Source organism: Cricetulus griseus (genome assembly GCF_003668045.3).
Source record: "Cricetulus griseus strain 17A/GY chromosome 1 unlocalized genomic scaffold, alternate assembly CriGri-PICRH-1.0 chr1_0, whole genome shotgun sequence".
NCBI lineage: Eukaryota > Metazoa > Chordata > Mammalia > Rodentia > Cricetidae > Cricetulus > Cricetulus griseus.
The window spans coordinates 260,896,917-260,922,991 of record NW_023276806.1 but is presented as its reverse complement, the minus strand read 5'-3'; the positions used below and the strand labels follow the sequence as shown (position 1 = coordinate 260,922,991).

General features: G+C 51.0%; 1 pseudogene; it reads left to right on the top strand.

Moving 5' to 3' along the window:
* Positions 1 to 24,815: 24,815 nt before the first annotated feature.
* On the top strand, positions 24,816 to 25,418 carry LOC107979313 (annotated as a pseudogene).
* The last annotated feature ends 657 nt before the right edge of the window (positions 25,419 to 26,075 follow it).

Below are 26,075 nucleotides of genomic sequence, written 5' to 3'. Positions count from 1 at the left end.
AAAAAAAAAAAAAAAAAAAAAAAAAAAAAAAAAAAGGCTACGGTAGGGAAGCAGGTCAAGTGTTCAGTCCACAGCAAGCCCTTGACACCGTGCCTTCAGAGCCCTCCTGACCCAGCTTCCAGATCATCCTGGAGCATCCAGACACAAGCCTCATTTTAGAAGCTCCCTGGGTGCCACACACCCCAATATCTGGGCAGTGGGCACAATCATCATTCATTTTAAATGGCACCATACAGCCATCCTTGATGAGCAGGTACTAGCAGGTGCTGAGGGGCTGCAACGGACCCTGGAACCTGCTCTAAAATAGACAATGAGAGTGTGATGTCAGCGAAGACCACAGCCCAGACTGACACAGGCTAGCCGGGCCAGGGCCCATAGCTCAAGAACCACACAGCGGTCACTGAGTTCTGCCTGGTTCTGGCCTTTCTCTGGGGGAAACAGATGTATGCTACCCCAGCCCACTGAAGGAGAAATGCTCTCCCCCACACTCAAGTCTTAGGCATGTGAACACTTGGTCCACAGTTGATGGTCCTATTTGGAGAGGTTTAGGTTATTTTTTCTAGAGGAAGTATGTCAGCAGTGGTTTTTAAAAAAAAAAATCCTTTTGCATACTCTAAGATGTTTTATTATGTATTTTACATATGGGTGTTTTATCTGCATACTATGTATGTGCCTGCAGGATGAGGATGTCAAAACCCCTGGAACTGGGGTTTCAGATGGCTGTGAGCCATCATGTGGGTGCTGGGAATTAAACCTGGGTCTTCTGCAAGAACAGTGAGTGTGCTTAACCCCTGAGCCACCTCTCCAGCCCCAACCAGTGGGTTTTAAGATTTTTCTCTCTCTGCTTTGTGCTTCCAGTTCAGCATGTGGGCCCTCGGCACCTATTCCTGCTGAAATGTCTGTCACCTGCTGCCAGGCTGTTGCCACTATTTCAGACTCTAACCCTCTGGACCTGTAAGCCAAAATAAACTCTTATATAAGTTGCCTTGGTCATGGTATTTTATCACAGCTACCAAAAAGCAACTAGTACACCCACAAGCAATCAGCTGATACATTCACCAACCCATAAGCCTATCTCTAAATCCACTAATAAGCCACAAATGAACCTAAGAGACAGACTTCACCAAACGATGCGGTCACAAGGCCATCAGCCAACACACCAGTAAAGCTGCCAACCAGCAGCCTTCAGAATTGTTTGGAGGTACAGACAGGAAGTGTGGAAGCAGGAAAGACCCTCCAAGACAAGGACACTGAGCAGATGACTGCTCTAAGTAGAGAGCATTCCAAGGACTCACTTGATGTCATTGTACCCAAACTCAAGCAAATGGCACGTCTTTGTCTAGCTCACCCATCGTGATTGGTCCAAGGGGCCTTGATCATCAGCTGGTTCATTGATGCTGCCATCATCGTCTCCATAACTACCAGCACTATCAGGGAAGCAGCAACATCACTCCCAACACCATTCTCTGCAGTACTCTCATTACCAACATCCATCACTAAAGTCACCATCGTCTCCAGCACTCTCAATGCCACCATCACCAACATCATCACTATAGTCACCATCACCAACGTCATCACTATAGTCACCATCACCTCCAGCACTAACATCCTGGTCACTATTGTTATCACACTACATCAATATCATCACCGTTTTCACCATTACCATCAATACCATTGTCATCACCATCACCTTCTTCATCACCGTCATTGCCATCATCTTCACAATCGGGCACCCTGGTTTCTTGTCTGGACACAATGACATTCAGTTTTCTCTCCCACAAGTTGGGCATGAGTCCTCCCGCACGGGACTGCACTTAGGATGGCTTTGAGGCTGCAGGGCATAGCTTTAATGCATCCCCCCAGAGCTCCCAGCATCTTTACTTCTCACTGATGTCCTGGATCTTCTGTTCTGCCCGCTGTTTGTGCTGGTACTGCTGGTTCTGCAGGTAGTTCTCCTTCAGGTAGAGCTCCCAGGACAGGAGGGCTGCCTCCTCATTCTTCTCCAGTTTGTTCTCTGTAGGCAGGATGGGGTTGGCAAGGACCCGATGACCCACCCAGGGCCCCGTGGAAAGGGTCCATCACCCATATCCAGGCTCAGGGAGCTACTGCCTGGTGCCAGGTGCAGGGAAAGCCCAGCAGCATGAGATGTCAGCGTGCCTACTGTGGACCCAGGGCTCTGAAAGGAACACATAGCTGTTCCTTTCACACCTGTGCCCAGGATGGTGGGACTGCACAGACTAGTCGGGGACAGGGGCACTCACTGAGCTGCTTGTGCCTCTTGGCAGGGATCTTCAGGACAATCCTCTTGATCAGGAGCTGCAGGTGGCTGAGGAGGATGAAGGGGGGAGGGGCCGGGGGCCGGCCATGGTACTCCTCAATCAGGTCGTGGCGCTGGAACTTCCAGATCTGGTCTGTGTGTTCCTGCACTTCCTGGAACGTGTAGCTGGTGGGAGGCAGGGGTGTATGTATCACAATGCTTGTGGGGACACGACATTCCAGGGCCAAGTGCAGCAGAAAGGTGAGCAGGAAGTAAGCCAAATGCCAAGTGGAGGCTGGCTTCTGGGAACAGGCGAGGACAGGAAATCACAGGGATTTTAGATCTGTACTCATGAATAAACAAGGGTGGCACAGAACTCCTCAGAGCTAATCTGTGTATCTGGTGATTTGAAGCAGCAGATGGTATCTCAGGTACTTCAGGTACCCAAGCCTGATACAGAAGCCCAGGACAGGAGCAGAGGAAAGGACGCGTGTCACTTTATCAGATAGCTTTTCCTGCCTGCAGGTCAGAGTCCACCCCTACCTACCTACCTACACCCTACCTACCTACACCCCCTGCCCTGACTGAAGATCTAGCCAGCATATGAAGTTCTCCGTGTTTGGAAAACTCTAAAACGGAAGGGCAGCCCCTGAGATCAGCTGGGGGGAAATGAGCACATGGTGCACACCACAACGGAGAGACTTCCGAAGGTCGCAGCCACCAGGAACCTGTCTGCGGACACAGGAGGGCCGAGGGCTCCAGGGTTTCACTGTGGGCAGGCTGCGCCTTCCATGGCCTAGCAGGAGCGGGTCTTATGACCCCGAAGTCAGTGGACAGGGGCGACTGGGCCCCTAGGACAGTGACACAGACAGGCTGTCATGCTGGCTCCACAGGAGCTCCACACACACACACTGTCATGAGGTTGTCCATAGCTGCCTGTGCAGTGCCAGCCCAGGAGAGCCCTTCCCTGGTGCAGGTGCCCCCACTCACTTGAACATGGCAATGAGCAGGTTGAGCAGCAGGATGTTGGCAAAGAGCAGATAGAGGCAGAGCAAGGTGACCGTCAGCCACTCAGGGAAGGCGGGTGTCTGTCCTGTCCAGTCACTCTCGGGACACTTGGGCTTGTAGGGGTCTGTGCCATTAGGGCTGCACTGGTCCATACTGAAATTCACACCTGTGGTGAGTGGGAGGGAGCACCAAAAAAAAAAAAAAAAAAAAAACCACAGTCAGTCACCAAGAACTGGCTGCCAGGGTCCCTGACCATTGAGGTGCTGAGAGTCTCCAGACTCAGACATCCCAGGAGTTAGGGTCTGGGCGTCCGGCTAGAGTCCAAAGCCTGACAAGAGGTCTGTCTGTACTTGGGCATCCTCAAGCAGGAAGTGAGATGCTTAGAGGAAGCTGAAACCAGAGCTGTCTCCCAGGTTGCATCCTATACTCCATGATCCAGCCCTCCCTCCCCCATGGCTACAGACACCAGTAGGTCTTGATCCTGAGAATTCAATTAGAAGGATCTTAAAAGTTATAACTGGGGGGCCAGAGAGATACCTCAGCAGGTAAGAGCACAGAACGGCTCTTCCAGAGGACCCAAGTTCAGTTCCCAGCACCCACTTTCAAGTGCCTCTCAACCATTGTAACTCCAGGAAATCAGAGATCTCTGGCCTCGGTGGGCCCTGCTATCATGTTCACATACCCTCACACTGGCATACGCATCATTAAAAATAAAATAAATCAAGAAAAACATAGAACTAAAAGGAAAAATAACAATAATACAAAAAGGAAGATACGCCAGAATGAACTTAACAGCTCCAGACGTGGCCACAGGAAACTGAAGGATGGCTGAGGTAAGCCAGTGGTCCAAACGGTAGAGAGACAACCTCTTTCCAGACAAAAGCCCCATACTTCCTTGTAGACCCAAGGAATTCAGAGACCAAAGCAATTTGGAAAGAGAAGAGCAAGGCTGGAGGACTCACCTTGCCCAATATCAGAACTTACTACAAGCTGCACCAGCCACAGCAGGGAGACACTGGGCAAGGCCAGATGCACATACCAGCAGAAAAAAATGAAAGACCCAAGATGAATGCTTTAATTAAGGATCAAGTGACTCTCACAGGGAGCCAGGACAGCTCAGGGAAAAATAGTTGTCACCTGATGCTGTTGGGACAATAGACAGCCACATGAGAAAGAATGACTCTTGCCAAGCACAGTGGTGCACACCCACAATGCCAGCACTGGGGAAGCAGAGGCAAGTGAGTGCAGTGAGACCCTGTCTTTAAAAAAAAAAAAGAAGAAGAAGAAGAAGAACAAGAAGCTGAAGAGATGGCTCTGATTTAAAAGCACTGGCTGTTCTTCCAGAGAATCTGGGTTCAATTCCCAGCACCCACATGGTGAGTCGCTACCATATCTAACTCCAGTTCCAGGGAATCTGATGCCTTCTTCCTGCCTCCCAGGGCACTAAGCACACACGTAGTACACAAGAATGGCCTTTATCTCACATACAGATATGTATAGATAAAGGAGATTCATGGCTGCATAGGAGAGAAAGAGGACAGTATCACTGATGGGTTGGGGCTGAAAGCTAGTTTTTGTAAATGAGTCAGAGGCCAAAAGCTATAAATTCTTACAAGACAAATACACACAGAAACCTTTTGAGCCTTGGGTTCAGTGATGTTTCCTCCACTGTGACTCAGAGGCATAAAAGATATTCTTAAAAAATCAAGTTTCAGGGGCCTGGAGAGATGGCTCAGAGGTTAAGAGCACCAACTGCTCTTCCAGAGGTCCTGAGTTCAATTCCCAGCAACCACAAGGTGGCTCACAACCATCCGTTATGAGATATGGTGCCCTCTTCTGGTGTGCAGATATACATGGAAGCAGAATGTTGTATACATAATAAATAAATAAATTTTTTTAAAAAAATCAAGTTTCACCTCATTAAAATTCTATGCTTCAAAGAAAGCATCTTTTCCTAAATAAAATAAAATGACAACCTCAGTAATAATAGAAAATATTGTAAACTAATCCTATGTTAACAGTCTTAAAAGCTCAACAATAAAAATGACAATGGGCGGGGGAAATGAGCAAAAAATAGAAATGGACATTTCTCCTAAGAAGATGTGCAAATGGTCCAGTACGCACATGAAAACACATTCAGCAGAAGCCACAACAGAAATGTCAATCAAAGCCACAAGGATACACCACTGACCCCCACCAGGCAGTAATGAGTGTGAGGTGAGCACGGAGAAACTGGGACGCATAGCCTCTGTGGAAAGAGTTTGGCACTTCTCACTTAAACACACTTACACAAAAACATAAAAAAATTTCACAGCAGCAGCAGCAGCAGCAGCAGCAGCCACAGTAGCTAAAACCCAGGAAGAGTGCAAGTGGTCACAGCTCATGAATAGCTAAAATGTGTCTCATCCATGCAGAGAAATACAATTTAGCAATAAAATGGAATGAAGTGCTCATAATTGCTACACCCTATCCAGTGAACCGTGAAAATGTGACACTGGGTGACAAGGCCAGCTAACTCCACGCCACTTTAGGTCTAGCTTGTGTGAAATATAAGGGAAGGCAAGTATGTGTGGACTGCAGAAGGTGAGTGGCTTTGTAGGACAGAGGGAAGAGGACAGTGACTGTTGAAGGGGAGGGGTCTGAAGCTAGCTTCTACAAGACACTTGCATGTGGATAGCTTATGATGTGGGAAATCTACCTGAGGATGCTGGTTTTAAGACACACATGGGACTGCAGACTAGCTCCATCAGTAAAGTGCCTTGCAGCATAACTTGAGTTCAATCCAGAACCCATGTTAAAAGCCAGATGTTATGGCTCCCACTTCCAATACCAGTGCCAAGGAGGAAACAGGTGATCCCTGGGATTCTGCCCAGCTAGCTTAGCCAACTAGGCAAGTTTCAAACCAATGAGAGATCCTGTCTCAAAAAAAAAAAAGAGGGAATGGAGAGATAGCTCAGTGGTTAAGAGCACTGGCTGCTCTCCCAAAGGACCTGGGTTCAATTCCCAACACTCACATGGAGGCTCATGGCTGTCTGTAACTCAAGTCTTAAGGGATCTGACACTCTCTTCTGACCTCCTTTGGAAATGCACACACATGGTGCACAGCATACATGAACGCAAATTCATATACATAAGATAAAATTAAGGAAAAAATAAAAACAAAAACAAGGTGGATGGCTCCTAAGAAATGACACCTGAGGTAGTCCTCTGGCCACCACACATGCATATACACTCACACACATGCACACACATGCACTCACACACATGCACACACATGCACTCACACACAACTCACATTCAAGCTCACACACACGCACAGATGCACACACACTCACACCGAAAAGCTGTCTTTCTGACTGTAGTGGGGCGAGGGAGAGGGGACTGAGGTGGCTTTTAATGCTGTGTTCTGTCAGCTGCACCCCATACATCTCTGCCATAGCTTAAGTTCCTGCTGTCACACTCGTCAACTGGGAAATACAGGTGCCCTCTCCACTCTCTGTTGAGGACTATTAGCATCCAGTTCAAGCTGACCCAATGGAGCCCTGGGCTTTCCTGGTCCTTAGAAAGCCACATAGCCTGGCTGGAAATGAACCCCATCTCTCTCGTAACCTTGAACTCTTAGAGATTCCTCGGAAGCTCCCCCACTCTCTCTCTCTCTATCCCCCCACTTGCCCATTGGGTGCCCACAACCTGGCTCCTACCATCAATGTAGGTTGGGATCTGCCCAAAGATGGTGAGGTAAGAGTGGTAGACGACCCCACGGAAGATCCAGTCCACCCGGCTCTCGTTGTGGATGAGGATGGCCTGCTTGGCCACTCCGAAGGACACAACCCATACCGCCAGGAGAAAGAGGAAGAAGAAGACGTCCTTCATCTGCAAAGACGAAAGCGATGGGCTGCATTCCTGGGTCTCTCCTCTTCCCGCTCTCATCCCAACATGAATGCAGGATGTTGGGGAGCAACCCAGGGCCTCCCACAACCTCAAAGAGCACACTGACATCTTCATAGGGAACACCCCAAGATGTGGAACGGGGTTGGGCAACGATAACCCAAGGAAGAAAGGGCTTGCACATCTGAGCAGCCATGGGGTCCATGCTGGGGCTGTGAAATGAAAAACAGGCAAGGCAGCCTGGAGGTGATGGCATCCAGACAGTAGGATGAGGGACATTCAGAGATTCTGAGGATGAGGCAGAGGCAAGACACAGGACGAATGGAAAGCTCTAGTACCATCTACCTCTTTCACGATGGGCACAGCCCTCAGCTTCCCTCCCAGCAGCCCCTCCCAGGTAAGCCCTCGTGCCCTCACCATTCGCTTCACAATGATTATCTTGGGCCCCAGCGTCTTGCTGATGGTGAAAATGTGCATAAGGCGGAGGCAGAACATGATGAAATCCAAAGACAGGATGATGCGCCCGGGATACAGGGTCACTGGGAAGAGCCTGGCAGTGGGCAAGGTACCACCTCAGGCTCTGTTTACCAGAAGGCACAAGTTTCTAGAACCTCTCTCTCCCTGGCCTGGGGTAGTCCTAGGGCTCTGGAGGAGGCAGGCCCAAATATGTCAATGGCAATGATGACATGAAGGGCAAAATGTTCATGGAGAATGGAGTCAGCTTCAGGAGAGTCCAGAAACCCAGGTGCAAGGACATCCCAGAAGCAATCAAGGAGCCTTGGCCATATCCCTCCCACCTCAAGAAGAAAGAGGGCCACCACCTCTCAAATACACAAGCTGTCATGAGTGGGATGTAACCCAGCAGGGAGGGGCGAAGAGGACACTGTCTGGGAAGCTGAGACAAACAGTAATGACTGGTGCCCCTTACATGTGTGACAGAAACCCAAGGTGGACAAAGAGCAGCCACACAGCCCAACACCCCTTCTCCGCCAGGGCCAGGGCCAGGGCCAGGCATGGTCCCAGCCATCACTGTACCCACAGACAGGCAAGAGTCAGGGTTCAGAGACTACCTGTCTTAAGCTGGCTGGGTCCAGGTGCCCCTCAGGAAGAAGGCAGGGGTACCCTGGCCACTCACCGGCAGGTCAGTCCTGCTATGAAGAGCAGAATGGCACCAATATCCAGCTTGTTCCAGAAGTCACTGAAGTACAGGGACGCCACCTTCTTCAGCCCACACCCATCGGGATCATAGAAGAGCTACCGAGGAGACCACAGTTAGGGGAGGACGCCATCTCCATCAGCGTCACACTGACAAAGCCCTTTGTGGGCAGAGCTTGACTGTGGTGGGGGCCAGCGGGACACAGGGTGGACCTCTGCACTCAAGTCCAGGAACAAACAGCATGAGCAGAGTAAGTGCCTGCCACACTTCACTGCTAGTCTCTCATGAACCAGGGGTCCTATTAAGCCTGTGTGGTGTGTGTGTGTGTGTGTGTGTGTGTGTGTGTGTGTGTGTGTGTGTGTGTGCGCGCGCGCGCGCGCGCGCGCGCTTCTGTATGAATGCATGTGTGTTCTGGAGAACCTCCATGCCAGCACCTCCCACAAGGATCTTTGCTCTGTTCAGAATGATTCCTGCTTCCGGACACAGGCCTGGAAGGAGGGGCCTAGAGGAGACCCCAGGACCCTCACATCCTGCCTGGCGGGAGGATCCTCACCTCCAACTGCCATGGTCAGGCATGTCCTTTCCCTGGGCCTGAGGGACAGATTCTAGGAGACACACATGTTCTCTATCTTGGGCTGCCATGTGAGGTGAGTTCAGGGGACACAGAAGCTCTGACCCCATGGAGGGGCTGGCTACAGTGGCTGAGGAGGCTCAGAGTACCAGGACCTCAGCATTGCCCCAGCTCCATCAAGCCCTCAGCCCTGTGGTTCTCTCTTGGGCTCTCCTTTTTCTTCTTTGGGTCTCCCAACAGGCAGGGTGTCCACCCAATGTCAGCTGGTACCACAGGGGTAAAGTGGGAAGCTAACACAGTGAAAGGTTGGTCTGCTCAATGGTCATGCAAGCCTTTGTCCTTGGAGGGGGCCTCAAGTCCCTGGGACATCCAGCCTTACAGTAGTGTCCTGCTCATCAGGATGTGAGCCAGTCCAGGTAGTCATATAGGCCACTCAGGACTAGTTCAACCTCTAGAGGGGCTAGAGTCAGATCAGCCAGGAGGACAGAGCCATCTGTGTGACTGACCTCAGGATAAACCCTGGACCCTGCAGTTTGCAGAAGCTGCCTGGGTGGCACTGGCCCTGAATGTCATTATACATTCTTGCAGGGAGAATCAAGTTCTGCCCCTGCCTCAGGAAAGGGACCTCTGGATGGTCTGGGTCAACAGCCCTTGGGTGGATGGGTACACCTCTGTATTTTACTCTTTCTGGAAGAGCCCCTTTCTGGAATGAACCATACCATGTTCATGGTTCTCCATCAGCCCGAGTCTTTTGCAAACGATCACACAGGGCCCCACACTTGACAATATGGGGAGACACACCTACTCAAAGGTGGTCACAGAATGTGACTAGGTGCCTGGGGGAACTTGGGCCACACATAACTGGACATTGTCAGTTGTGAGTGCTTTGCTTGGGAAAGGTCTAGAAGCCCAGCCTTAGGCAGAGCAGCCAGGCCATGGAGGCAAGAATCCCAGGTGGAGGAATGGGTGCCCAGCTCCCAGGGGCCAGGGTGAGGCTCGGTGGTAACAGACACTTGGTATAGGAGTGGTGAGTACCTGCCGTGTCTCCTCGCACACCAGGGAGAACAGCCACAGGTAGATGAGGTACTCGCACCAGGACGGTGAGGGCTGGAAGTCCACCATGAGCACGTAGGCAAACAAGCAGAGAAAGGCAAAGTAGGACAGGATATTCAGGTGGAAGATGACCACAGGTGCGTTGAAGAAGGCACGGACGCGGGCTGGGCGGCACAGGGCCTGTAGCCTCTTCTCCCTGCAATAGACACATCGGGTGACTGTGACAGACTGAAAACCCAATATCTCGCAGACTTTGGTCCCCAGGATCCCCACTTACCCTGCGAGAGATGTGACCCAAGGCGCAAATATTCTAGGAAAGGGACACCTCGCCTGGTACCCAAAGTTGCATAGCAGTTCTAGACAAGCCAGCACAACAGCCTTGGCACTAAAGACTCCAAACCTTGCACAGACCCAAAAGGCCAGGAAGCAAGTCTCTGCATCCTGCTGAACTGTGACCCTCACAGTTCCTATCTAGGGCTGATGCCTAGCTGTAAGCCTAACCTGGTTTAGGTCCCCTGTGCTGTGCTCTTAGCATTAGTTCTTAACTGGAGTTCTCAGGCCTCAAGTGCCCCCACAAATGGGGACCAGCCGCCATTACTGTCATAAAGGTTAGTCCAACAGCGGGACCAAGTCCCCACGTGGACACTATCTAATATGCAACCTCTTGTCACAGCTTCTACTAGAAACACAGGTGCAGCTCTGTCCTCTCAGGGAAGGGGAGGCACTACCAAGATCACATGGCACTGCCCATGACTCCTGGAAGGATGTGAGGTTGACATCTGGTCCTCCTGGGTCTGTGCAGGGTGGGAGTCCAGAAAGTAGGGCAGACTGAAACTGCTTTAGTACCCGAGCTGCTCCTCCGTTTCCCTTAGGACACATCCCCAACAGTTAGGACATGAGAAGGTGATAGAGCATATGGCCTGTGGCTAGGAAAGAGCTTGCCACTGGCCACCTGGTCTTGGGCTTGGTATCTGCCCCTAAACTCCCAGGGAACCCAGAGATGCTATCTAGCAAAATAGAAATGGCATCTTAGCAAGAGCCCTTGTGCTCTGCAGAGACCACTAGTGAAGCACAGCCACACCTGGTCTTCAGTCCTCCACCCAGCCTGGCTGCAGCACCAAGGGTACCCTATCTACCCCATGCTCCCTGTTGCTATGGAGAAGAGGCCCAAAGACAGGCTCATCAGCTCCTCCATCCTCCAGTATCCAGCAGAAAACTCAGGGCACGGAAGAGTTTGACCCAAGGTGGTACTGAGGACTGGCGGGTGCCCCCTCTACTTCCTGCACATTCTAGGATCCCAGGCCCCTCCCCCTCACCTGAAGGAGATGAGGCCGGTGAAGAGCAGTGGGAAGGCCAGCATGCACAGGATGATCTGCCACAGGCTGTTGTCCACACAGAGCTGGCCCCACCATACCTTGGTCAGGAAGGCCTGTGGACAGGGTGGTCTCAGGCCAGTGGGCACCCAGCAGCCTGACCCCCACCCAAGCCCCCAGCCACCAAGGATGAGTGCTAGTCACATCCCCCTAATAACTGTGCCCTGAACCCCTAGTCACAGGTGGCCAGTATGTCAGGCACCCCATTGTCAGCCAGCAGAACAATCAGGGTTTTGGGAGGTTGGAGCCAGGCCATGGCATACGATAACTGATGGATAAACACGGCTTATCACATGGGGCTCTGACTCCGCTCCTGCCTGCCATCCCTCCTCCAGCTTCAGGACCCCCAATCTCCACAAGGTCCTGAAGCCATGCAGTCCCAAGATGTCATAACAAGCATACCATTTTTGGCACCATGGGGCAGGGTTTAGTTCCTCCCTGGGTGTCTCTGGGTTCTGCACATCCCAGGACACATGGAGTCCCATGGGCAGGGTAACAGCATGCGGCTGGGCTCCACAGATACACAAGTAATAAGGGAATATGTTCCATAGTCCCTAATGTTCCATGAAGGCCAGACTGCCCCCTGTGCTTCCTGAAGCTCCCCCAATGATGCGAGCTCTTAGAAAGTACACTGGGGGCCACCTGACGTTTGAGCAGCTGCCTCCATACCCACCGGCCACCTCCTTGTCTGTGTGCCAGTTTCCCCATCCCCAAACCAGGAGGCAAGTGCCTGTCCATCAGGATATGGCTTGGCACTATCCCAGTCTTCAAAGAGTCACACTGCTGGGAACAGCCATGTCATCAGAGGCAGGGCTGTGCCCCTGCCCCGCCCCCGGGGGAACCTGATCCTGGAAGTGGGCCCTTGGGGAGTCACCTGGATGCCTCCATGAGACATGAATTTCATGTCCTTGGCATCTAGGGCCAGCTGCAGGCAGGTGGCCTTCCCCCAGGCCTCTGACACACGGACAAGAAGCTTCTGCGCTCTCTCCTCATCCTTCCGGTAGCACTCAGTGAAGACGCCTGAGCAGGGGGAGAAGAGATAGCAACTGGGATGACCGGAAAGCCAGCAAAGGGACCCTCAGCAAAGGCAGGACGTAGGGTAAGACTAACACATAAGTACTGTCCCAAAACATCCAGGTCATGTGCAGGGACTCTAGGCAACAGTATTGGAATTGACATACAGAGATGGAGAACACGGTGATGGTGCAGGTGCCCCGGGGAGCTCACCTATAGCTCTGTGCTCAAACTCATCCGCCAGTGCCAGCATCTCCTCCAAGCTGTCTGTATCTTCCTCCTCCTTGGACAGCTCCTTCAGGATCTTGCTGCAGGCCAGTGCTGCAGCAATACAGTCCTGGCTCTGGGGCACAGGACCACTGTGAGGACCCGGGGGACTACTAGGTTTACCCACCCTGTACCTAGAAACTTATGATAACAAACAGAGATGCTTCGGACCTGAAGTTTGCAGAGATGGACTGTCCATATAAACAACTAGAGTTAGCCCACATTAACACATAGCCCCTCTGATGGTGGCCTCTTGTACTGAGCTATGAGTACCATGAGCTCATCTCCCTAACAGGTATAATGAACAGACAGGAGATGGCAAGATCTGGGCAGGTCACAGAGAACAACACTGCCCACATCCTCAGCCCAACAGCCAAGAGGGCCTTTAGCTTTCTTTCCTTTTCTTTATTTTTTTAAATGTCAGTTTTTATTTAATTTTTTTTGTTTTGTTTTTAAGATCTACTTATTATGAATACAGTATTCTGCTTGCAGGCCAGAAGAGGGCACCAGATCTCATTAAAGATGGTTGTGAGCCATTGTGTGGTTGCTGGGACTTGAACTCTGGAAGAGCAGCCAGTGCTCTTAACCTCTGAGCCATCTCTCCAGCCCTTCTTTCTTTAAGAATTATTTTCCCACCAAAGTTTTTGTTCCCCACCACTGGGTGCTCTGAGACTCCATAGGTTAGAGACCTTACTGTCCCTGCACAACCATGAACCACATTTGCTGAAGGAAGTGAGCCCCTGACTCAGATCACCAGTCTAAACATTGTCATGTCTGCAACTAAGCCAGTCCTGGTACCTGAGCCCAGATGATGCCCGCCAGCTCCCGGCGGTTCTGGATGATGGCCCAAATGAGAAGGTCGCGGATTGGGTCAATGGTGAAGGTAACATGGTCTGTTGATCGCTTATAGAGGGACCGGAGGCTCATCCCCTGTACCTGTAGGCAGAGGACAGTCCATGTCCCATAGAGGCCCCCAGTATCAGAACCCCAAAATGGTGGGCAATGTGTGTCCTGCCTTGTGCAGTCATAGAGAGACAGCACATTTCACTCTTGGAAACTTAGTAATTCTGAGATTGGGGACTGAGGAGATGGCTCAGCAGGAAAGAGTTTGCCACATAAACCTGAGTTCAGATCCCCTCCACCCACGTTAGAGGAAAAAAGATGTACACTGGAACGGAGTCAAAACAAAGATCCCCTCCCAAAGCATGCTTTCTGGGGGTACTTGGTCTCAGTGAGAAAAATAACTACTATCGACATTTCTGGAGGTAATTAAATCAAAATGAGGTTCCTGGGGGGCTTCCCTTTTCCCACTCTTCGCATGTAAAGACTCAGCAAGAGCCCCCACCTGCAGGACAGGGAGAGGGGCCTCAGCAGGAACCAGCCCTGTCACTGTCCTCAGACTTCAGTCTCCAGGACTGTGAGAAAATGAGTTGCTATTGTCTAAGCCCTGGATCTGCAGGGTTTCACACAGTCCATGCCTTTCAGGATACAGGGCAGAGCCCATTGCTTTGGGGTAGTTTGTTTGGTCAGTTGGTTTTGAATTCTCTCTCTCTCTCTCTCTCTCTCTCTCTCTCTCTCTCTCTCTCTCTCTCTCTCTCGCTTTGTGACTACCTTACTATGTAGCCCAGGCTGGCTTTGTACTCTTTATCATCCTGCCTCAGCCTCCTGAGAGCTGAAATTGTAGGCATGCACACGTGCAAGCACACGCGCACGCACACGCACACACAGCAATTCCTTTTCTGATGAACATAAGAGCTCATAACACAGCTGAGGACACAGCGGCCACCCACCAAGGAGCCAGGCTTTGCACATCACCAGCGTGACACTGCACCCCGACACCAGCAACCACATCACTAGCACACAAATCACCACCACTCACGTTGAGCTTGATATGTGACATGGGCGAGAGCCGTGGCCGGTCACTGTACCGGGGCCGGGGGTACAGCAGCTGTGTGGAGTCCCCCAGGAGCTCACGCAGCACCTGGGCCACGTGGTGCATGTGCAGCCGGGATGCAGTGGACGTACAGGTCAGGCGCTCGTGCTCTTCCGCCAGCACCTTCTGCAGCTTGCTGTGGAAGACGCAGGATGGCTCCAGGTTCTCGTACAGGCAGAGCAGAACATCCCAAGTGACAAACTCCTTCAGCCGCACACCATTCTCCAGAAAGAGCCTCACGAACTCAGGCTTGTTGGAGATGAGGGCAGCTGTCATCATGGGGTGCAGATCTGCAGGCTGAGAGGGAGCAGTGCTCAGTGACCGTCACGCTAGGTCAGCACCAACTAGAGTTCTGAGCTCAGGACCCTACAAGGAGCGCCTTTGACCTCGCTCCTCAAGGATGGAATCCACCCCGATCACTATTCCCAAGGCAGGGCTGGAACCCTTCACACACACATGCACATGTGTGCACACACGCACAGACACACACACACACACACACACACACACACACACACACACACCGAATTCCCAAGGCAGGGCTGGAATTCCCAAGGCAGGGCTGGAACCCTACACACACACACGCACACACACACACACACACACACACACCTGGTCACTGAATTCCCAAGGCAGGGCTGGAACCCTACATACACACACACACACACACACACACACACACCCATGCACACATGCACATGCACACACATGCACGCGCACACACACACACACTTACACAGACGCCTCACCTTCCACTGCCACTCATCAGTGAAGATCTCACTGCGAGCAATGTCCACACGGTTCCACGCCACGGCCAGCTTCAGTTGATGGTCCCAGTTCTCATGGCCAGAGTGGTCTTGGCTTCGAGAGGCTGTGGGTGAAAGTGTGTGTCAGGTGTCTCTACGGGAGGCTTGGTGTGGAACTTGTGGGTTGGTTGGGGACTCTAGTTCCCTTAATAATTTAAAGTGTAACTCAGAGCTTAGTGGTGACGCCCTCCCTGAGACACCCACTTTGTAAAGTACTTTTCATGTGTTGTTAGAGAATCTCAGGGTTTTGGCCATCACTTTAGTTCACCCCATTTCCTCACCCTGGGTCGTTTCCCAGCCATGCCCTGCCCCTCTGTGACAGGTGGGTCACAGCATAAGGGGAAAATTCACAGTAAAAGAAGATACAGGTTTCTAAAAAGCATTCATTTACACTAACTTGTAAAACAGAATTCCAAAAGCCAACAAACACACACACACACACACACACACACACACACACACACACACACACACACGCACGCATGCACTCACGCATGCTCAGGAGTTGGAGATCAGAACCAGGGTCCCCATGACTGCACAAGGTGGAGCTTGGTGGCAGTAGTACTTTGGTCTGTCATTGGTTCCCTGTCTGGGGTGAGTAGATGTTTGTTCAGATCCCCAGGAACAATGTCACATAAAACCCTTCCCCAGAGCCTTCCCTGGCCCCTCCTCAGCCCCATCTCTGGCCCTGGCTCCACCTCTTCCTCTACACTTGTCTACTCTAAGTCCCTCTTGTAATTGGAGTTTGCTGTTGTGATGTTTTGCAAGCTATCTTGCAGGCTCCCCAGGTTAATCTTGACCAGCCTGGCCTTGAACTTGGCAGTGAATCTCTTGCTTAGAATACTAGCTTTTAGACTGGTAATTGTACCTGTCTTAACCTCTGATGTAGTGAAGAAATCAAACACTGTGATTCTAAGCCACTGTTACAATGACACAGCTTTCATAACTGCCCGTACACTTGCCTGTTTGAGACTTTTATTCCTTCATATGACATTGAGTCACTATTAGTGAGAGAATTACCAACACGGAGCCAGGTAAAGATATAAGGGTATTTATTTAGGGAGATGCCTTACTTACAGAGCAACCTGGCCAGCCAGCAGGGCACAGAGTAAGTACAGCAAGCCCATGATGAAAAGGAAGAAGGGGCTTCCACGTGCTTGCCCCCTCACTCTTAAACCTTCCCCACATCACCCTGACCACACCCTCACAGGCATGGTCAGGCACACCTGTAGCCACTCCCTAGGAGGCGTGATTACAGTGTCTCCTTTCTCACTATCTGGTGTTCTTTGCATTCACCCTGCTGGCTCCCTTGAGCACTTCTTATAACTCAGATCTAGTGCTTATAAATTCCCTGTGCTTCTATTTCTCTAAGAATATCTTAATTCCTCCCCCACCTCTCCTTGCTATTCTCAAGATTTCCTGTCTTCGAAAAGCTTGACTGTAATGGGACTGGCATGGGTCTGTTTGCATTCACCTTACTGGAATTTGCTGTGTTTCAAAGGTTTACAGTGATGGCCCAGTGCAGCACTCTCTGGCCAGAGCATCTGACTGAGATGCTGTCATTTATCATGAGCACACTTGTCCTGGTCTCTGCTTTCCCCCTGCTCACAGTCTCACCTTTCAGTAAAGCCTGCAGAATGGCCACATCCACATCCTGCTGCCCGTCCTTGCCTTCCCGGAAGACCGTCAGCAGCTGCCGCCTCCGCACAATATCTTGGATCTGCAGCAAATGGTTGCCAGTGAGACCCAGAGTTAAGGTATTCTGCCTCCTTGAAGGACAAAAGGGACTGAGGTCCCAACAAGGAACCACACTCCCCAGTCTGTGCAGGCTCAGCTAGGAAGGCGCTTGCCAGCAAACCTGATGACTTGACTTCAATCTCCTAGGGCCCATAGAGTAGAAGAAAGAACTGACTTGCACAAAATGTTGTCCAACTGCCCCATGATGTGTGTGCATTGTGACACCAGTGTGTGAGCCTGAGTGTATACACACACACACACACACACACACACACACACACACACACACAATAAATGTAACAAAAATACTCTTGAACAAAGAGATTAAACTCAGTTCTCTGAATTGCCTGAATAATTCATAACGTTGCTGAGAAAAGGCTCCCGGCCTACCCAACAGCTCAAAGCACTGGACAAGCAAGCAAAGGCCTTTGGGAGTGGGGAGTGGGGAAGGGATGAGAATCTCACCAAATTTATGTTATTTCCCTGCCAGATAATCTCACAGAGCATCCACACCAAACAAGGCCACTCTGAGTCCTTGGCAAATTTAAATGAGTCTCCATGCTTCCCTGAGCCACCCCTTCAGAGGACTCATCGTTCTCCATCGTCCAGCCACAGCCCAAGCCCCTCATGAGTCATAGTCCATTGTGCCTAGCTCCAGTGTGTTCCTTTGGCTTGTGGCTGGTGGGACCTAAATTCAGCTCAGCGGAAGCTAACACTTCTCACACTCATATGCTATAAAAACTCTGAGGATGAGCTCTGAGCTCTGGGACCAAAGGTACAGACACTCACTGCACACTCTGCAGAACTCATCAAGACACCACCGCAAAACCCAGCTTCAGGACTGGGGAGATGAGCACTTCTGAGACCGCTCCATTAGTGCTCTTATGAGGAGACAAGGCTGGACCATGTGGTGCCACTCATTGCTGTGGCCCGTAAACTCTGCCACTGGCATCCCAACCAAGGCCCCTCCTGCTGCAGTGCCTCCTGGTCCCCCCTCCCCCCGCAAGCACCACAACCCTCCAGTCCAACATGCTCTGGGTCCCAGAACAACACACTCAAGTTCTGAGATGTTCCAGCCCAGCCCTATATTCTGCAAATAAGAGTTCAAACCTCAGCTTTCCTTTGGCATGATGTCTGTCAGATGCTTCAACCTTCCAGTGCCCAACCAGGAGGCCCTGCCTGTCCTGGGGCTCAAAGTTTTCTGCCATCTACAAATTCAGCCATGCACCCACTCTGACTCACTTCAGGTCCCTGGAGTCCTGGTCTGTCTGTCTGGGAGTCAGCCTGGTAACTGTAAGCCCCTATGTCTTACCTTTTTGGTCCATTCCACGATCCTGCTTTCAGTGAAAGTCTCAAACATCTCCTGGAAGAAGATGCTGAGCTTCTGCTGTATCAGGGAGATAGTGATCTCAGAGACAGGCAGAGCAGCCACCTGGGCAATGACGTCAGCCACTCGGCCGGAGCCCTCCACTATCACACAGGGCGTGCCATTGGTGATGGCGTTGTAGATGGTCTGCAAAACCAGAACCAAGTGTGAGGTGGCCAGAGTCCTCACCCAGCTCTGACGTGTTTGAAATACAGCATCATTCAGTGACAGCTAAGGCGGCATGCCACTTGCTACTAGAGTGAGCCTATGAAGCTGGAACTTTCCAGAAGCCCTCACTGGTTTAGTGCATGCCATTCTTCAAGAGGCAAAAGAGCTGTTGTTGACACACAAGGAGTGTGCCACTGATACACCTGACTCAGGCTTGTCACTTAACACCCAATAGCACTGTAGCAAATGGGTTCACGGCGCAGTCATTGACCAGACCCACTCACGGGGATGCTGTGTGGACCCTGAATGACCAAAGCCCAGGGGTACAAGGACCATGAGGAAACTCCAGATTTTAGCTCCAGGAGCTGGACTGGAGCCGGGGTCTGTAATCTGAGAGCAGTGCCTGGGACACTGGGTGAAAGCCTTCTGGAGAGTTCTCTGGGAGAAGAGAACCAGCAACCCCACCATGACCTGGGCTAAAGCCAGGCCACCTCTCCCACGTGAGGGTCTACCCATTGGGTGTGTCCTTTCCCACCTGGAAACATCCCTGTCCTGTGGTGGCTTCCCTCCCCTCCATATACTGAGGACAGCATGCCATGTGTGTTCCCAGTGAAGGTGCCAGATTTTTAGCGGAGGCGTCCACCAGTCCTTCCTCCACAACGGGGCCTGAGCCCCATGACGCACAACAGCTTCTACTCACATGCAGGGTTCCAGGGCCGCCCTCCAACACCACGCAAACAATGGGGATCTTGATGGCCACACCTAGGCAGACATGGAGTCCGTGGGAAGGCATATTGGGGGGAAGCACAGACCTACTGTTTGAGGCCACTTCCTTCACCCAACCAACTCCACCCTAGTCATGTGGGAAGCACTTGCTTGGCCGAGTGGTAGATAATGGGCAGCTGCTAAAGGCAAACGATGATGGCTTGCAAATGCTCACGGACCATAAAATAGCAAACCCAAGACCACCTGGCCATTTGCCCCACTCCTATCCCCGACCATTCTCCCTGCCCCTCCCCCCGGCCACTCCCCCTTCCCCTGCTCCTACCACATCCCTAATCTTGTGCCTGACTGCCCCCTCCATCTTTCCACCAGCATCCTATCCCATCCTGATTGAATTCCTGTACAGAAAGAGCAAGAACAGAACCCCATCCTCTCTACCCAGTGGACCACTCTAGCCAGCCTGCCTTTCTCTGCTGCTCTTTTTATGGTACCTCAGAATCCAAGTTGGCCCAAGGAACCTCTAGGAGGGGACTGTCCCATCTGGCTTGGGCTGGGGTGGGGCACAGATTATGAGTCTTCTGCCCTTCTACTCAACCCCACCCAGAAGGCAAGAGAAATAGAGGTAACATGAGGAGTCCCTTCCCCTGGGCAACAAAGCTGCCCCCCCCCACCAGTGCCAACAAAGTCCCTGCCTTCATACACCTCACCCTGGGTTCTCCTAGTCAAAAGAGTGCTCTCCCAGTGTGGTCCCTACACAGGTAACACATCCCCCTGGGAACTTAATGGTATGCAAGTTCTATGCCATCCAGCCCTGGGGGAGGTGATTTTAGGACGGTAATGATCAGCCTCACTGGGGACCCCGATTCAGGAAGCACAGAGAAGCTTGAAACATGCTGCCCAGAATCATCCCAAACAACCCAGGTGCTGAGCCGGAACCCTCCCCGTGCTCCCTGTGCCGCTCCTCACACCTCTCACACTAGGTGCTCCCACCCCTCTCCCCACAAGCTGTGAGTCAAACTGCCATCTCCTCACTTCCCAGCCTGAAACTGTCTCTAGTTGGACATGTAGATGGTTCTGTTAACTGTCAGCAAACAGACAAGCCTGCACCGACACCCTTCCGCTGATCATGGCAGCAAGAGAAGACAGGTCCCCATGAAGCAGCAGACAGGGACCCAGGAAACCAACACGGGTGTGTTGTGATCTCACCTTCACGTACAACACAGGCCGTGGCGGGCTGTGGCTCTGACACAGGGACAGCCCCGGTTCTTTCTGCCCCAGATGCCCTCAGAAGCATATTTACCTCCTCTTTCCTTTGTTTGCTCTGATATGAACTTCTCCAGCTTTGTCCTCAGGGGGATCTCCACACCATACTGGCCATGGGTCCCGTCATCCACCAGGATGAAGTGGGAGTGGTTGCTGTCTAGGCAGGTCAGATTTCCTTGGCCTTCCTCATCCAGCATGTACTCAGCGGGGAAACCTCCCTGTGGATGACCAGGGGAGACTCACACAGGTCGGTAAAAAGTTATACCTGAATTCTGGAAATGGGGGAGTCTAATGGCTTGGATCATGTCCCCCCCAAAAAAAAACCCACCAATTTCTAAGACCAAGAATCTGCTAGTAGTGCCCCTTATCTAAACAAAGGGCCTTTGCAACTGTGATGTTTAAGGATCTAAACAGGAGAAAATTAACCTGAATTATTTGGATGGGGCCCCCAGGAACTCCCAGAAACAACAGAAGTTAAAAGGGTGGGAAGGTTCCTCATCAGAGCCCCCAGAATAGTGTAGAGCCTCATCTTCATTGGAGCTACGTGATAAGGTGTCCATGCTGCGGGAAAGTAACATCTAAATATAGATAGATAAATTAGTTTTTTTCTGCAACCAGGTTTGTGGCCATGTTTCACAGCACCCCCCAAAGAGACTAACGGGCTGGACCACACACCTTCTCTACTGTCCACAGAGAATGGAACAGTGTAACAACCAGAGGGTTCTGAACAGTTAGTCCATCCTACCCAGGGAGACACTCCATGATTCTGACACAAAAGAAAGACCAACATTGTCCTTTGTGTCTGGCAAAGGACGGCTGAGCCAGGGAGACTGTCCGATGGGCCAGGCACACGCTTGTCAGCAGTGACAAGAAACTTTCTTTAGTCACAGACTATATTGTCCCCAGATTTCCCTGACAGTAAATGAAACATCCGTGTCCTCATTAGGACAGATCTAATGTATCCTTAGAAAACCCCACTTAGTGAACCGAGTTACAAACTCAAGTCTCCATTCTTAAGCAGCTGCTGAGCCAAGCTCTGGGTGTAGCATTAAAGGGCAGCCCAACTTGCTGCTGACTGCCAGAAACGACAGTTGTGTGGAAATCCAGGCTGGAGGCCTCTGAGCATAGGTGTTTAAAGCTCAAAGCTCATGCTTTGTGGCCAAATAGCTGGCTCAGTCTAACCCCAATGCTTGTTTGGCTGTGTGGTCCTGGTCAGTCACTCCCTTCCTCAAAGCCCATTTCTCAACAAAGCAACTCTTGGGATGCACCCCCAGCTGGGAATCAGCACATGGACCCCTCCTGTAATCTTATTTTTAAAAAGAACTTTCTTTTTTAAAAAGATTTTATTTATTTATTTATGTATTTATTTATTTACATTCTGCTTCCATGTATATTTGCGCACCAGATCTCATAACAGATGGTTGTGAACTACCATGTGGTTGCTGGGAATTGAACTCAGGACCTCTGGAAGAACAGTTGCACTCTTAACCTCTGAGCCATCTCTGCATACGCCCCTCCTGTAATCTTAAGTCTGTCCATGTTAGCTGCCCACACTGCTCACTGTATCTGAGGTATTATACTACCTTAGTCAGAACTGTGCCCTGCAGCACCACTCCCCCCCACACACACTCATGCTACCACCCAGCACGCTCCCTGCAGTCTTTGTAAAGAGTTGGATTTCTCTCCCTCTGCTCCCAGCCTTCCTCCTCTGACCCAGGCTCACTCTGGAGTAACTACTCACCTTGGAATTGATCAGCCCCTCTCGGTTGTGGATGGTGCCCCATGTGGCTACACCAATGGTGATGACGTCTCCTTCTTTGCAACTGCTGCTCAGGCTGAAGTCCCGTACCGCCTCACCCACCTGCTTCATCACACCAGTGTGGGACCCCCCAGTGATGATCCAGGCCCCTGGGGAAAGAGACAGACCTTGCCTCTAGGCTCCAATGTGCATCTTGCCAAGTCAGTACTGACACCCAGAGTCCCACTGTGCTCCTAGCATGGGACTTCATCATCCGACTCTCAAGTCTATCGGCAGATACGTCTCTAAAGCAGGATTAAGGAGGAGACACTCTGCTGTGACAGTATCTTCCTGATGACTTTCTGAGACCTGAGCACCCACATTGCAAAGATGACAATGGGACAGACTCCCATCTTCTCTCTGCAGGCCTCTCCTGACATTAAAATAAAACCTAGGGTCCAGAGAGATGGCTCAGTAGCAGTTAAGAGTACTGGCTGCTCTTCCAGAGAACCTAAGTTCTGTTCCTGGCACCCATGTCAGGAGGCTCACAACCATCTGTAACTCCAGCTCCAGTAGATCCAATGGCATCTTTTGTCTTCCACAGGCATTGGAGCGTATGTAGCTTATACACACACACACACACACACACACACACACACACACACATACATACACACACACACAGAGAGAGAGAGAGAGACAGACATGGACACAGATACAGACATGCAGGTATGCAGGCGCTAAGTAAAAATAAATCCATTAAAAAAAATCTAGCAGTGGCTATGCGACTATAAACATCAGTTTATACATAGTGTGGGCTGAGAGGCAGCTGGGCATCAAGGAACATGCTCATGTCACTCACCTGTGGTTTGGGCCACCTTGACCAGGCCCCTCCGGAAGATGCTCTTCAGCCTCAGCCTCATTTTAAAGTTCTTGGCCCCACCAGTCACTGAGATGAGGAGGTTGGGGACATCCAGGCCCCAGTGCTGGGTCATGAGTTGGTAGATGACACTGGAGGGCGTGTCCTGGGAGACCCGGACATACTGCAGGGGAATCATGAGCTGGTGAGGGCGCCTTGCAGAAGACACAGCAAGGAAACCCTACAAGGCACAGGTCACCCTGCAGTGACAATGAGGGTACCCTGCAGGGCGAGGGAACCCTACAGGGAACCCTGCAGAAGACAATGAAGGAACCTTGAGAGAATGACTTCAACAGAGTGGGGTCACCTGTGCCCTGCCTGCTCAGTGTTGGGTTTTTTATTCTTTATTCTTTTGTCTTCTGAGGCCGGGGCCCTCCACCCAGCTCCCAAGTAAATCACACAGAGTCTTATTATTACTTATGAATGCACTGCCTTATCTTGGCTAGTTTCTAGTCGGCTTTTCTTAAATTAACCCGTCCACCTTTTGCCTCTGGGCTTTCCTGTTCTCTTGCTTCTGAAGATCTTACTCTTACTCCATGGATTGCTGGGTAGCCAGGTGGCCGGGTAGCTGGGTGGCCGGGCTCCAGCACCCACCTTTCCTTGTTCTGTTGCCCCTCCTCTGTTCTCCTCCTATTTATTCTCTCTGCCTGCCAGCCCCACCTATCCTTGCTCCTGACTTGCTATTGGCTGTTCAGCTCTTTATTAGGGCCATCAGGTGTTTTACACAGACACACTAACACAGCTTCACGGAGTTAAACAAATACAGCATAAACAAAAGTCACACACCTGAAAATAATATTCTATCACATCTCAGCCTGGGGCTGAACACCTTGAGCTCACCCAGGAAGAAAAGTAGCCTTCACTGGATAGTCAAGACATGAGTTGTAAGAAGAAAGAGGAGAGACCCAAGTACAGGGGCTCCCTAAGTAAAACCAGACTATTATTTACAAAGCCCCTAGGCCCAGCTCTCTCTACCAGACTTCCTCTTTCCACTTTCTCTCTGCTTAGGGAGCGCCTCAGACCACCACCCACAAACACCCTCCTTATGCCACCTCCTCTCTCTGCAACGGTTCCTCCTTGTGGTTTAACCTCTATCCCATCTGCATCCTGTTCTCACACTCCCGGTTTTGGCCACCCTCTGCTGGCCCTGCTTGGTGTACACATTGTCTGGCCCTGGGTGGGAAGGAGAGGGAAGCCCCCTGGCTTCACACTCCAGAACATCCTAAGCTCCTGGTGGACTTAGTGTGTGTGTGTGTGTGTGTGTGTGTGTGTGTGTGTGTGTGTGTGTGTGTCTACGAGCATGTGCATGTGTGCATGTGTGCAAGCATGCATTTGCTCGCACACACTGGATATGGAACCCAGAGACCCATCTATGCCAAGCAAACACTGAAGCCCACATCTCATAGTAGACTTTTCCACTCTGGTTACATCAACTGTGTAAGGAAATCCAGCTTGACTAGGATCTACCTGAAGGGCCCATAATGGGCAGGACAACACAAATCCAAAGGGACATTAGGAGTCTCCAGAGCAAACAGGACTCAGCCAAACAACAAAAAAGAATGCTATGTGATGAATTCTCCCAATAGCCCTTGCACTTCCTCTTCCTGTAAGTGACCTGAGGTAACCTGTGAAGATGGTTCGCTACTCTCTCGACCCAGAAAACCCTACAAAATCATGCAAGTCAAGAGGTTCAAATCTCTGGGTTCACTTTAAGAATACCTGTGAAACCATCAACGGTATGCATATCCAAAAAGCCACCAAATGCCTGAAAGATGTCACTTTGAAGAAGAAATGTGTGCCATCCCGGCGGTACAATGGTGGAGTCGCAGGTATGCCCAGGCCAAACAGTGGGGTTGGACACAGGGTTGGTGGCTGAAAAAGAGTGCTGAATTTTTGCTGCACGTGCTTAAAAATGCAGAGAGCAATGCTGGGCTTAAGGGTCTAGACGTAGATTCTCTGGTCATCGAACACATCCAGGTGAACAAAGCACCTAAGATGCCTCGATGAATTTACAGAGCTCACGGCCGGATTAACCCAAACATAAGCTCCCCCCAGCCACATCGAATGATCCTCATGGAAAAGGAACAGATTGTTCCAAAGCCAGAAGAGGAGGTTGCACAGAAGAAAAATATATCCCAGATGAAACTGAAGAAACAAAAACTTACGGCACGGGAATAAATTCAGCATAAAATAACTGCAGATAAAAGTAAAAAAAAAAAAAAAAAAAAAGAATGCTACCTGATACCACAGCGGCTACTGCCCGTCAGCCCTCACAGTGGCTGTTCTCACAGGGCTGAGCCGGTGTCCAGGACCACCTTCTCACAGTCTTGCTCTTAGACTGTAAATCACATGAATCCAGAAGGAAAGGGGGTGTGGACCCACATTGCGGGTGCTGCGATTGAAATATGAAATGTTCCCCCACAGGCTCATGTGTTTGAACATCTGATCTCCAGTTGGAGGTACTGAGATGCTGTGGAACCCTCTGGATGAAGTAAGTGGATTGCTGGTTGCTAGGGAGCAGAACTTAATGATGACAGCCCAGCTTTCCTCCTCGTCTCCCATCTATCTCTCTAGCTATCTCTATCTCTTGACCCACCAAGATGCAACCAGCAGGCTCATCCCCCACCCTGCAGCTTCAAGCACCTGGAACTCCATCAAGTCTTCTCCACCATAATGGACTGTATCTCTTCAAACCATAAGCCATAATAAATCCTTCCTCTAGAAACTGCCTTTTGTCACGGGACAAGAAAATGACACGGAGGTGACACACACAATCAGGAAGGGACATACCTTGTAAGTTCTCAACAAGTATCCCACTCACTGGTAAAACAAGAA